The sequence below is a fragment of the Sebastes umbrosus genome, chromosome 24, assembly GCF_015220745.1.
Source record: "Sebastes umbrosus isolate fSebUmb1 chromosome 24, fSebUmb1.pri, whole genome shotgun sequence".
Taxonomy (NCBI): domain Eukaryota; kingdom Metazoa; phylum Chordata; class Actinopteri; order Perciformes; family Sebastidae; genus Sebastes; species Sebastes umbrosus.
In genome coordinates this window covers 15,414,530-15,428,039 of record NC_051292.1, presented here as the reverse complement: position 1 = coordinate 15,428,039, position 13,510 = coordinate 15,414,530, and positions in this window count along the sequence as shown.

Below are 13,510 nucleotides of genomic sequence, written 5' to 3'. Positions count from 1 at the left end.
GTGACACAATACTGTTGCCTTCTTCTATGTCTGTCTTCTTATTTAAATCAAATTCACCATACCATGAAATAAAACACCTGACAAAACATAACTCATGTTGCTTCAGTATTAAACCGTTCAGTAGCTTTACCAGCCAGAGACAACATTGAGCAACTAAACACTCTTTATGTCACGTTTTATATTCCTCCCAGTGCAGCTTTCATTGAGTTGAGCTCTACAACAGTTAGCTAAATGCACTATTCATAGCTTAATGCTAAGTCTGTTAGCTCTGGGCCTTTTCACTTGAACTTGTTAGCTTAGCACTTGTTAGCTTAGGACATCGTGACGCAACATCGTGACGCAGCTCTTATTTATTACAGCGACTCACCGAGTCGGGAGTTTCTCTGTGTCGCTCAGCAGCGTTCAGTGAGCAGTTCCTCTCACACACACACATCTACGAGCTTATAACAGAGTTCAGACTGTCACCGTTCTGATGTGACAACGTTATATTGTGTTTACAGCTTTATCTGAGCTATATTTGTACCGTTCAGCAGCAGCTCCTCTCCTCACAGTGTCCTCTAGCGTTTGAGTAGCGTCCACTGTCTAGCCTGCGTAGGCTGCGGTAGACCTGCGCTCTGATTGGCTAAGGCACTTCCGTGTGTTAACTCTTTGTGACCTGGGTTACACACGGCTAATACAGCAGCCGGTGTGACATAATATTACATGAATGTCAGTTGTAATATCCTACATATTCGTTAATTCTGGTACATTGTATTAAAGGGACTATTTGTAACTTTCAGAAATGCTTGTTAACAGCGACACCTGTGGCCGTTAAGTCAATGGAAGTCAGCTTCAGGCTCACGCTTGTGCACGCTCTACATAGACATGAAGGAGCATCGCTCAAAACAGTGAGGCGACACACGTCAGCTAAAACCACAATATCACTCTATTTTTCAGCTGCTTGGCAGTAATGTTAGCTGACCAGACGAAGGTCTCTCCATGAATCAATGCTGATCCTAGTGTTGGCTTTTCGGCTGAAGCAGGAAAAGCGGGTCGGTGCCGGGGCCGAAGCATGAAGAGAAACGTTATTGTCTCCCGACTGCGCCTGCAGGAAGACACCGGCACCCGGTCGGAGACAATAACGTTACTCGCTGCAGAGCTCCGTCACTTCACAAGACACGGAAAACCTCTGTTGGTCTGGAGGAGCTGCAGCAGTTATTTCTGCACAAACGTCCACTAGATATTCTCAGAGCTAAACTAACTCTTCTGCAGTGTGGAGTGAGCGCGCATGCACGTGTAAAGGTGGAGCGAGACAGCGAGACAGCGAGACAGCGAGAACGCGCGCGGTGTGTGAGTGAAGGCAGGCAGGCAGCAGAGCAGAGACTCTGGCCACACGCGAGCGCGCATAGGCGAGCGCGCATAGGCGAGCGCGCATGGGATCCCAACCCGGTAGATTTATACGCTTCAAAAGTTACAAATAGTCCCTTTAACATCAAAATAAAAGGTTATTGTGCCGGCGTTCTTCGGGGACCTCCGCGTCGCCGGTGCCGGCACCGCTGTTTTTGCCAGACAACAGCGGAGTACAGCGCTCCTGAGAGCCGGGAGGACAGAGAACAGGCGGGAGGTCGGGTGTCAACTCCGCGCAAAGCAGCTAAACAAAAACACCGACACATCTCCAACAGTATGATAATAATGCACTTTGCGTGCCTAGTCTACATACAGTAAAGCACAGAGGCCGTTTCCATAGAGACAAGCGCCGGTGTCTGCCTGTTTATTCACCTGAGGGGCGCGGTGATCCCGCGGATCCCAGCAGGACATCAGATGAGTAGGAGGTCCTTAATGTGGCCCAGGACACATTCACGTACACACTGCTAAAAGAATGTGGTCATATGTGGCCCGGACCACCTCAGAATGTGGTCTGAAAGATCTGATCTCAATACATCCTCAATGCTTCTTGAGTGTGTTCACACCTGTACTTAGAGCTGTCCACTTGTGATCCGACCACTGAGGACACATGTTAATACCAGGTGTGAACAGGGCCTAAGTAGGTTTGTTGCCTAAACCTAACCAAGTCGATCTTTTCTTAAACCTAACTAAGTAGTTTTATTGCCTAAACGTAACCAAGTCGATCTTTTCTTAAACTTAGCTAAGTAGTTTTGTGCCTAAACCTAACCAAGTCGATCTTTTCTTAAACCTAACTAAATAGTTTTGTTGGCTAAACCTAACCAAGTCGATCTTTTCTTAAACTTAACTAAGTAGTTTTGTTGCATAAACCCAACAAAGTTGATCTTTTCTTAAACCTAACTAAGTAGTTTTGTTGCCCAAACCTAACCAAGTCAATCTTTTCTTAAACTTAACTAAGTTGTTTTGTTGCCTAAACCTAACCAAGTCCATTGTTTCCTAAACCTAACTAAGTAGTTTTGTTGGCTAAACCTAACCAAGTAGATATTTTCTTAAACCTGACTAAGTGGTTTTGTTGCCCAAACCTAACTAAGTCGATCTTTTCTTAAACTTAACCAAGTAGTTTTGTTGCCTAAACCTAAGCAAGTCGATCTTTTCTTAAACATAACTAAGTAGTTTTGTTGCCTTAACATGAACTTGTTTCCTGTGAAGACGGAAGTTTATTTTGAAAAGACTGTATGCATGCAACAAGCGGAAATGCTGGACATTTTGTAGGAAAACTCATGAAAAATGAGGTATAACTTAATGTAAGATATCATACAAACCACTGTATGAGGATAAGTTGCTTTATTGTGAAATATACAACAAATTCACATTGTTTTGGCGCCGTAATTATTGCCAGTTGAACTGCTGTGAAGTTAAATCACATTCCATTATTTTTTTCTGCATCTGACAAGTAACCGCGTGTTATCTCATAAGTAAGAAATATGTTTTTGGTTTTGGACACTTTGATGCATATTCCTCTGTTTAACCTCTATCCGGCTCAAAGAACATCTTTTCATATTATTTCTTGTAAGTGATTGATACAGCAGAGGAAAGAGACAATGAGATAAGGGGAGCAGTATCAATCATCATTTGCAGAAGGTCATCGGTGTGGACACTGAAACCGTTCTGTCCCTTCGCTTCAGTTTTATATTTAACGTCCAGGCGGTTTTAAGAGTTTATGGTAAAAGATCCCACGATGATGAGGCAGGGACATTAATTAACTTGACCTTCACAATGATGATTATTCTTATACAGGGATCTTTATATGTTCTTTCACACAGTCACATTGTATAATCCTATTGATTATGAGCATTTAATTAGTTTGACCTACTGGGGTATGACATTCATGTTCAGCCAGGGAATTCAATTAAGACCAATGCTGGAGGAAGTGTCTGACAAGCAATGAAAACAAGAGTAGCCCCTTGCTCCGAACTAATACTTTTATGCTCTTATCTTCCATCTGCTACACTGACAAGGTGTTGCCTCTTTGTGATGGTTAATTATGTGCTGTACACTAGCAGAAAAGCATTAGTGGGAGTGCTGTTCTCTGGTTCATGTAATTAAACTGATTAAACCTTTGCTCAAAAGTTACTAAAAGTTGTAGCACTTTTTCTCCTATTATGAACCTCGAACTTCAGCAGCAGGAAGGGAGACCGATTTTAACAAAGATCTCTAATTATTCTTTGTCCAGGTGACAACTGGGAACTGTTTCAAGATGTCAAATGGCTCCTAAAACACGCACAAAAAATAGGTGCCAATACTCATACTACCATACTATTTAGGATGCAAGAAAACGATTTAGTATGTCCCAATACATAGTGTCAAATGCAGTATGCAAAAAATACCAGGATGTCCTACTCAGGCGGCAACCTACGGGTCTGAAAAGCTATATTTTTAAAAGTCTATTCTGCGCTAAGCTCTGAACGTATGGTGTTTTTTTTCTGGTCGCCGAGAATTGAAAAATGTTCAACTTTGGGTAACGCTCCACAGAGAACAACCATTGTCGTCACATCCTACATGTAGGATGTGACGACAATGGAGGAGAACTTAATACACATAGACCGGCGGGTCCGTCCTCTCTCCCTATACGTGCTTCAGCCTTCCCTTCATGCAGCAGTAATTACTCTTCCTTGTGCCGACATCTTGATATTCCGTATCATAGCAACCAGATGCAACCAAACTGCAGCTGAAAAAATCTAGGGATGCAATGATACTGGATCGGATATCGTGCCGATACTGACTCAAATAGCTGGATCAGATATCGGTGACAATGAGGCCGATCTATTTAATTCAATTTTATCTATATATATAATGTACATTTTAATTCCTGTTTAAGTTTTGCCCAATTTGTTGCTGCATTAAAAAGGTTTACACTTTGAATTGCAATTCCTGTTAATGAGTGAAAAAGTTTGATCGGTGGATCCCTAAAAAAATCTTTAATTTTTTCATCTTTGTCATTTTAAAAGCAACAATATATCTAATAATAGCCTAACAATAAAGCGTATCAATATATCACTAAAATCAGGATAAATAAAGTAATTTACAAAAACAAAAGTTGCAATAATACCGCATACTGCGCTGTTGAACCAATCATTATCACCACGGGGAATTCCTTCACCGCGACAAGAGTCATTAAAAAGATAAAAACAATACAGCAATATTGTCATATCACAAAAAACACAGTACGCACATTTATCAAGATCTCTGACAAGATTTAGAGACAAGAAAAAAGTGATAATTGCACTCATCCTTTAATGTCACTGCACTCCCTTGATATCTCTCACCTTGAGCATCATTTCACACGTGATCTGAGAACAACATACCTAACACATACGCACTGCTTCAGTTTACATTCGGTTTTACAATGAGCTCTTTCCACAGCTCCAGCTGCAGCCATAACGCCAGATTAAGCTCTATTCTTTCAGCACAGGCTCCACTCTGTCGCCGTCTCATGGAAAGTCAACATTTCTGAAGTATTTCTTACTGCCACAAAGTCAGAGCTGTAGAAGTTACTACTTGAAGGCAGTTACGTCGCCTCATCACATGGCAAGTTGTGAAAAAAAATCATTCACGCGCTCTGACATCATGATGTGCTGCTGATTCAGACGACGCAGCAGTAACCCTATCATGGATCTGAATATAGATATTTCATCTTGGCTGGATGCTTCCCCTTTGATAGACTTATGCATATTCATTAGCCGTGATATCCACCAGAAGGTTATTATCCATAAATGTCACTCTGTAATTAATTAATCCTGTCTGCTGGTTGCTCTCCCTGCCTCATTAATGAGCCAAGTCTGGCTGATTGTATTCATATTCATGTGTCCAAAATATACAGCTCTATTTTGGATTCATACGCCAGAATATTTCACTTCATTAGCAGTAGGAATTGCCGCAGGGCCGTTTGACGGGCAGGATGTGCGTTCTGATTTTTCGGCGGCGTGCGCAGGATCCCGTTTGTCTGTTTGGGTTGTTACAGTAATGAGGGAGCACGTGGCCGCCGAGGCAAAAGTGAGGGAACGTCAAAGTTTACTCACACACTCGGATGAGAATCACCTTCGATGGGTAATGCGGTCCAAGGAGACAATTATGGGGGTAATTTTGTGCTGTTTAGCGAATTGATTTTTAAAGCTACCCCAGAGGCGCGACTATTACTGTTGGTTTGAGTTTTAATAAAAATCCAATATGAATTTGCACAAAGCCAAGATGAGTAACTCTGGCACATTAGGCTAATAGAGAAGAATACCACAGCTCACGAATGGCTTGCAAATAGCTTGACATTTACCCCGCCATGCACTCAATTATTGGTGAGAATTTCATCCTTAGGCTCTGCTCAGTTATGCATGGTGCTTTCTGCAAATGTAATAATCTATATGGGCTTTAAGGGACACATGCTCTGCCGATATGTGGCCAAAATGTGTGCTTTAGCAGGATGGCTTAGCGCTGAGAGAGATAGCATCATAATTGGAAGCTCACATGTCAAATCCCCCCGACATTGGCCGGGTGTGAAGTGTTCTTCAGCAAAACACTAAACCCCTCCTGTCGCTGTCACGTCTGATAGGAGCATCAGCGGAATGTATGAAACATAAATGTAAATTGAACGACTTGAGCGGAGGACTTCTTTTGTGTGCCCACGGCTTCTGATTTAAATCACTCGCAGTTGGGCGTGTTGCATTAAACTACAATCCCCCGGCAGATTGAGACAGCCATCGAGTTAACTGGTTTGCTAGCTGGGTAATGTTTGACTGTGATGGGGAAGCTTGGCTACTGATATGAGACACAGCACAGGAAATAAAGAAGATTGTGGAATGTATATATTTTTTAAAAAAATATAACAATTTATCTATTGATAGAAAAATTATCTTCATTTATTTATCACTGAATAAAAAAAAAGGAGTATTATTAAAAACTAAGCAAAGCCCTCAGGTAAGTTCTGGTACTTCTACATGCGAGCTGCTCTGCTGCTTTGAGCTAAATACTAACATCAGCATGTTAACATGCATAATTATGAGCTATATGCGAAGGTTTATTTCTTATTCGTATCTTCTTATTTGTATTCATGTTTACTCATTGTTCAGACCTGGTATTAGCATGCGTCCTCAGTGATCCGATCCCAGGTGGACAGCTCAGGTGTAAACGCACTCAAGATGCATTGAGGACGCATTGAGATCGGATCGCTCCGACCACATTCAGAGGTGGTCTGGGCCACATATGGCCATATTCTTTTAGCAGTGTGTACGCGAATGTGTCCTGGGCCACATTAAGGACTCAACTGACGCCCAGCTGGAATCCATGGGGTCACTGCGCTCATCATGTGAATAGACAGGAAGACGTGAGCACGGGTCTGCCTCGCAGCATGGAAACGGCCTCTGTGCTCTTCTGTATTCTGTCGGTACAACTGTATTTTATTAAAATATATCTTATTTATAGGCTTCATATCTCCAGACTACCAGACTAGGCATGTAAAATGCATTATTATCATATTATCAATTCACCCAAATTCGCAAATATGTAGGATATTACTACTGACATTCATGTAATATTACAATGTCTGCTGTATTAGCCGTGTGTTAACTACGTGTTTATTTGCATATAGAGCGGGGAAGTGATCACAAGTGGTCTCTGGAGACGCATGTGGAGACGCATTCTAATGCCAGGTGTGAACAGACGTACTTAAAGCTGTCCACTTGCGTTGGGATCTCTCAGGACGCGTGTTAATGAAAGGTCTGAAGAGGGCCTTAAGCGCCAATTTCATCTCAGTTTCTTTTTTGTGTTTCTTGGTGCCTAGGATTTGTTGTACTTTTTTACACGGCTACCTTAATGTACAGTATTTCCGAGTTAAAATAAAGGTTGAACGAATAATTACCATATTCATATCTTAGTTTATACCCAAAGACTGGGTCAGGACCCACAGGTGGGTCGCAGGAGATTTTATTAGGGTCCACAAATACATTAGCAGAATCTCTTCCATAGACTTTTATTTAACATTTATATCTGCAGTTCACATTTGAGCCACATGAGGGAGCCTGAATGTGATAATTGTAGCCTATTTATAACAATGGATTTAATATTAAAGGCTAGCATACATTCTGTTTGTTTTACTGATGAGAGGGAAAAAAAACGACAGCCTGGTAACTCTGCCTAAATGCATTCATTTGGTCTCATTTTTAAGGTTTTTAACGTGTATTTGTTTTCAATAATGCATAAAACAAAGCTGCGATTTATATAATAATAAAAGTAATAAAAGGTGATGTCAAATAGGCAGTTAAAATGGTCAAGAACGTTAATTTACGCACAAATTGGCTCTAGAGCTGTGTGTTGGCAAGAATCTGGCGATGCGATACGTATCATGATACAGGTGTTACCGTTCAATATTGCGATACAGTAAGCAAGGCGATATATTGCGATTTTTTTAAACTCTAATTTATGAATACTGTCATAGTATAAAGAACACACCACCATATGAATAAAATCAGAGTTTTTATGCAATCAGAATGGTGGGTTCTGCATTTGCATTTATCACAGTCCCTGTAAAATCCAACATCACATCACATAGCATAGATGTCATTCGTTTTGCAGGTTATTGGTCATAAACAAAAGTATTGGACAAGTTCAAAGTTTGATATGGTCCTGATGCTGAGTGCAAAGTTACTGGATCACGAAAGTAATTCTAAGACATCATGAAGGGGAGCTGCATATCATCGCAATCCACTCAAACCATAATTGTTGAGACATTTCAGTCAAAACCACAAACATCAAACTAATTTAGACCAAAATAGTGGAGCGACATTAGCATCCCTAGAGACACGGCACTAGTGTAACTAAAAACAAAGCTGACAGTTTAAATGAACTAAATGACATCAATAAATGGAGCTGTCCTATTCGCTTTAATTGCTTTGTATTTTCCCAAGTTTATTAAGGTCAGAATGAACCAATTAACAGGGAAATATCTGGCAAAAACATGATCAACACCTCTCCCACTCCCACATGGGACAGCAGTACTCACATAATGTAAGTCATACTTTAGTATAGAGTGTGAAGAGTGCTACCTTGGGGTCATTGGGTGCAACATGTTTGGATGAGAGAGTCTGCTGTCAGGGTTGAATCTGGTTTGGTTCTGGCTCTGGCCTGGCTTCTCCTGGAGGACATCTGTAATATATTAATAATGTCTTTACTTTCAACAAATCTGAGCACATATGATTTTCCACTAAGCTTAATCATTAATTATCAAAGCTGTTTTTAGTCCCCTGAAAAAAAAAATGACATTTTAGATACACATGGTTTTCAGTGAAGAGCGACGTGCTCATTAATCCTAAAAGCAGTGAATTAGCATGATTAGCTGATATTAGCTGTCTTTAATCATGCGTTGTGGTTAATTCACTTTCAAACAACTCTGAAAGGACTTTGGGAATTCAGAGTTGAGCAAACCTTACTGACTTTCAAATTTAGGACGACTAAGTGTCTAGAATGAAACTATCGCGAGAGTTTGAACGCTGAAGTACAGCCGTCGAGGTCATGGTTGTATTAAAGTGGCAGTAGGCAGCATGTTTTTGGCATCATTGGGCAAAAATCCCTTATAACCTTTCAGCATATTGTAATTCAAGTGTTCTGAGAGATAACTAGACGTCTGCTCCTCCTCATGGCTCTGTTTTCAGGCTTTAGAACATCTAGCCCGTGACGGGAGACTTTGACCAATCACAGGTCAGTTCAGAGAGAGAGCGTTCCTATTGGCTGTGCTCCGGTCACGTGACCAGAACTTGGCGTTCCTTCAACAGATTTCACAATGGCGGCGCTGTCACAAACTTTCTCATTTTACAGCTAAACCGTGCACTACAAGATGATTCTGAAAACATTTGAGGAGAGAAATAGGCATTAACGTAACAGAATATTGATTTATATTTGATCAGTGCTGCCTAGTTTGACCGTTTGGTCGGAGTACGCGAGTGATTAACAGCCGGCTCTCATAGACGGCAGCTGGACAGCGGACCTCAGATCAGCTCTTACTGCTTGTTTTCTTCCGGTAAGTGAAATCTTGCAGATGCCGTTAGGAGCACCGGAGGACACAGAGGGACATGTTTTTTTTCAGGTTACCTGTTTCATGTACTACCGTCAGGATATAGCGACCGTTTTATAAAAAAACTTTTTTTAATCATATTTGCTTGCCTACTTCAGCTTTAACTCAAGGCCTATGGAAAGGAGGCTGGGTCACGCGTCATATCCTCGGGGGTACAACACATGCGCAGTAAAACCTGGCCTGCACTCGTTGCAATTGAGCCAATCGCAACGCACAACCGCAGCTTCAGTTACACTGCGCATGTGTTATACATATTTCAGATTAAAAGCCTTGTGTTAACAATTTAAGGAATTCTGCCGACAGAAAAAAACACTTGAGGGCTTTTATTTCGAAATGAAAGTAGGATGTGTTGATTTAAACCCCACACTTTATCAATTCATAGAGCTCTTCAAGTTACTGCATGTTCCACAGCACTGGCTGCTCATATTTCAGAATAAAATCCTGCTGTAACAGGTCAGGAAGTTGTTGAGGTGGGGCATCGCTAGCTGTTATCTAGCTTTGATGCTACACTTGTTTTTGCATCTTGGGATCAAATTGACACAATATGTGAATCAAATTCACCCTAAAACACTCCGACACAGTTCACCAGTCTTAGTACAAGGATTCATTTAAATGCTTGGTTCTGTTATATTATTCAAATGTAGATAAAAGTATATTTTCAGCTGCAAAACAATTACATTTGACTGTAAAATAATGCCCTAAGCATCACTAATTGATGATGTCTAATTGTACTTTAAACTCAGCCAGCGGCAGGCCTTTTGTCTCCATTACACACGTCATTTGAACCGTAGGAAAGAGAAGAGTCCCATATTAAAAGCCTCAAATAGTGTCTTTTACTCTGAAATCTTGATTTCCGACAAACCGTACCTGCAGTGCAATTTGAACATTTATCTCAGGCTGCGTTCAAATGCAAAAAATAATTGCACAGCATTGAATTATTTAGGGATATTACTGCTTATTAGTTAACTGCTGGCATAAAACCCATTCATTGGGATTTCCACCGAGCACAGAAATTCAACTGGTGTGCTGAAATGTCTCTATTGCATGAGGAAGTGTCCTTTCATCCAGCACAAAAAGGTATTTCACAGCTCAGCTGTAGATGCACATACTCAATTACGCCTCCTGTAGCTCTGAGCTTTATAATGAAAGAGCCCCTGAATCATAGCACAGGGCGATAAAGTGACCGGCGTACGTGACTTCTTCGAGATTTCCGTCCTAATGTATTTATCTGTGTCTGCACTGAATATCAAAAGGCCTCATCACGCCTCGTGCGTCTCTCTTTTGAGGCACTGCATCACTTTGAAAGAGTTACAACCTGAAGTAATTTAGGCCTATTCCCTTGGAAAATCCTCCCGGTGCGTCCTTGAACGCTGAGCCTGCAGTGCGAACAGCCATAAAGCTCTCATTTGTCATCTGGATTGTGTCTCAGTTCCCTCCAGCGCTCGCCAAAGAAAGAGACAGCGTGAGGACTGTTTTATCGCTTGATGTTTAGTTGCTTTTAATAGGAAAAATAGAGGTGGAGCGGCTTTATTCCTCAGCTATTTATGCTTCCACTTCTGCTCCCTGTTGTTAGAGCGCCTGTACGAGCTGCTCCCAAAGCCAATTTAAGAAGCTCCGGCGGGTGACATGACCTCATCTTGAATTTATAAAACATAAGTCAGCAAGTTCTTGAAGATATTAAGAAATCCCTGCCCAGTCGCTCCTCTTTGTGCCAGTTAATAGGGTTATATTGAGTTTGACAGATGTGAATGCAGGAGGAGTCGTGTTATGGCACATTCAGCTGTAGCTCCAAATGAATGAGGACGTGTGCTTGTAATGGCTTTCATAGAAATGCTAAGTGGTGCTTCTTTGCTGATAGAAATGCTTATGATAGAAGATGTACTGAGGGGGGGAAATGTCCCTCAGTCCTGCAGCTATACAGGAATCTGCTGAAAAGTCAAACGCACCAAAAACGAGGCATGCTTCCAAGTGTGCGTTCACCTTTTCAACTCAAGTCTTGATGGAGCTGTTCTGCTCTCAGCATTTCAATATTTGCATCCAGTTTTCATCGTGCAGCTTTACCTTTTCCTTCTTTCTGATGACGTTTCAATTCCTCTTGAGGCTAACATTACAGTTTCAAGTAAATTAGACTTCACCAGAAATCAAACTTAAAGGTGCAGTGTGTACAATTTGGCGGCATCTAGCATTGCGGTTGCAGATTGCAACCGACTGAGTATCCCTCCGCCCACTCCTCCCTTTACAAGACGGGCGGTAACGTGAGCCGTGGTAACGCCGTTCGCCTCGCCAGTTACCATACCTATAACACTACTTTAGGAGCAGTGGAAGTCAGACGGTTTCTCTGCGGCTCATGTCACCGCACTTTTACAAGCGTGTTGGAGAACTACGGTGGCCTTCAGGTAACATGAAAGGCTCTCTCTAGAGCCAGGGTTTGGTTTGTCCTTTCTGGGCTACTGTAGAAACATGGCGGACTCCGAGACGAGGACCCGCTACCTATAGAGAGGCGAAGTCCCGCCCCTTCCGGTGGACCACAATGGGACCTTGTTTCGGAAAAAATACGAATGGTAGTCAACGGCGAGAGACTATAATATCTACAAATATTTTATGTAGATATTAACGGCTCATTCTAAGCTAACGAAAACACAACAATTCTTAGTTTCAGGTGATTCTACACTAACGAAAACATTAATATTATACTACATTTCTGCTAATAGATCCTAAATGCTACACACTGTTCCTTTAAATTGCATACAAGTAGAATGATATCATCTCTTTGGTTTATTTGATGATTTTAGGAGTGTATATAAGGTCAAAGTGACTTGTTAAAGTGGATATTTGAGCGAGGATTGAAGCAGAACGGTGAGTGAAATCTCATGATCCTCCATCTTAAAGGTGCCCTGTGGAGGATTTGACGAGCAGCGCCGCCTATAAGAGCCGTGTTTTTCTTAGCGAGACCACAAAAACTCCAAGAAATGCTTCTGCTTTGCATCACTGCTGGGCGTGGTCACACAAGTGCAACAGAGGTGACATTTAAAAAAAAAAAAAAAAAAAAAAAGGTGCAACGCCGCCTCCGATTCACGCTGCTTCCCTCTCCTGTCAAATCAGAGGAGCGTCACCCTCTGCTGGGAGAGTCTGAAATCAAGCAGATTAAAGAAGCAAAGGGTTTGTACCTGCCAAAAAGCTCCCTGCATGCTGGATTTGCCCGTGACGCTAAGAGTTTGGGGACGCTCCGCTTCCTCGTTAATTTGTGCGTGCTAGAGAGGAGGTATTTTAAGTGCATACAGAGAAAACTTCAACAATGGCGGGGAGATTTCTTCACACACTTCCCAAAACTTCTCGTTGGGATTAAGGTGCTGTCAGCGTACAGTATCATGGGAGTCTCTGCAAACGGAGAGATTAGGGGAGAAATATTACCTGAAGGCTTACTGCGCTATCTTTTCACGTGGCGTGTGACTCCCCAGCGGCGTTCAATACACTCGTGTGTGGTCCGACGCTTTTGTTTGTCTCACTTCCTGTGTGTATCACCTGTCTATACCACGTGAGAGACTTTTTCTTCTCTTTCGCAGGCCAATATCGCTCCCTTCTGCATCGCTTCATCTAAATGAGACGGAGTGTTTGATGTGCAGACTTCCTTTGAGCCCCCGTGGGAGACGGAGTTGAAGTTTGTTCCCCTTGTTAACAGAGGCCCTCGCAGCCAGGATCCAACAGGCGGCCCGCTGCTTCACTCCCTCCCCTCTCGTGGGAGGGAAGACGTCTGAGAAAACGTTATCTGCTGACTTCAAATGAGCGCTGAAGAGGGGGCAGCTTTGTTAAGGAACACTGTGGCTCCTCCATGCTATTCAGAATTGTTTTAATTCCTCCCTTTGAGCGGGGCTCCTCAGTCTCTCTGGTTTTTATCATTAAAGCACTGTTTCAAGGAAGGGGAGGCCAGATTTAGATGCAACACAGTTAAAAACGGGAGTAATGGAGGTTTAGGAACGACCTTGATGAAAATAGCACCCTGTCCTCCGGAAA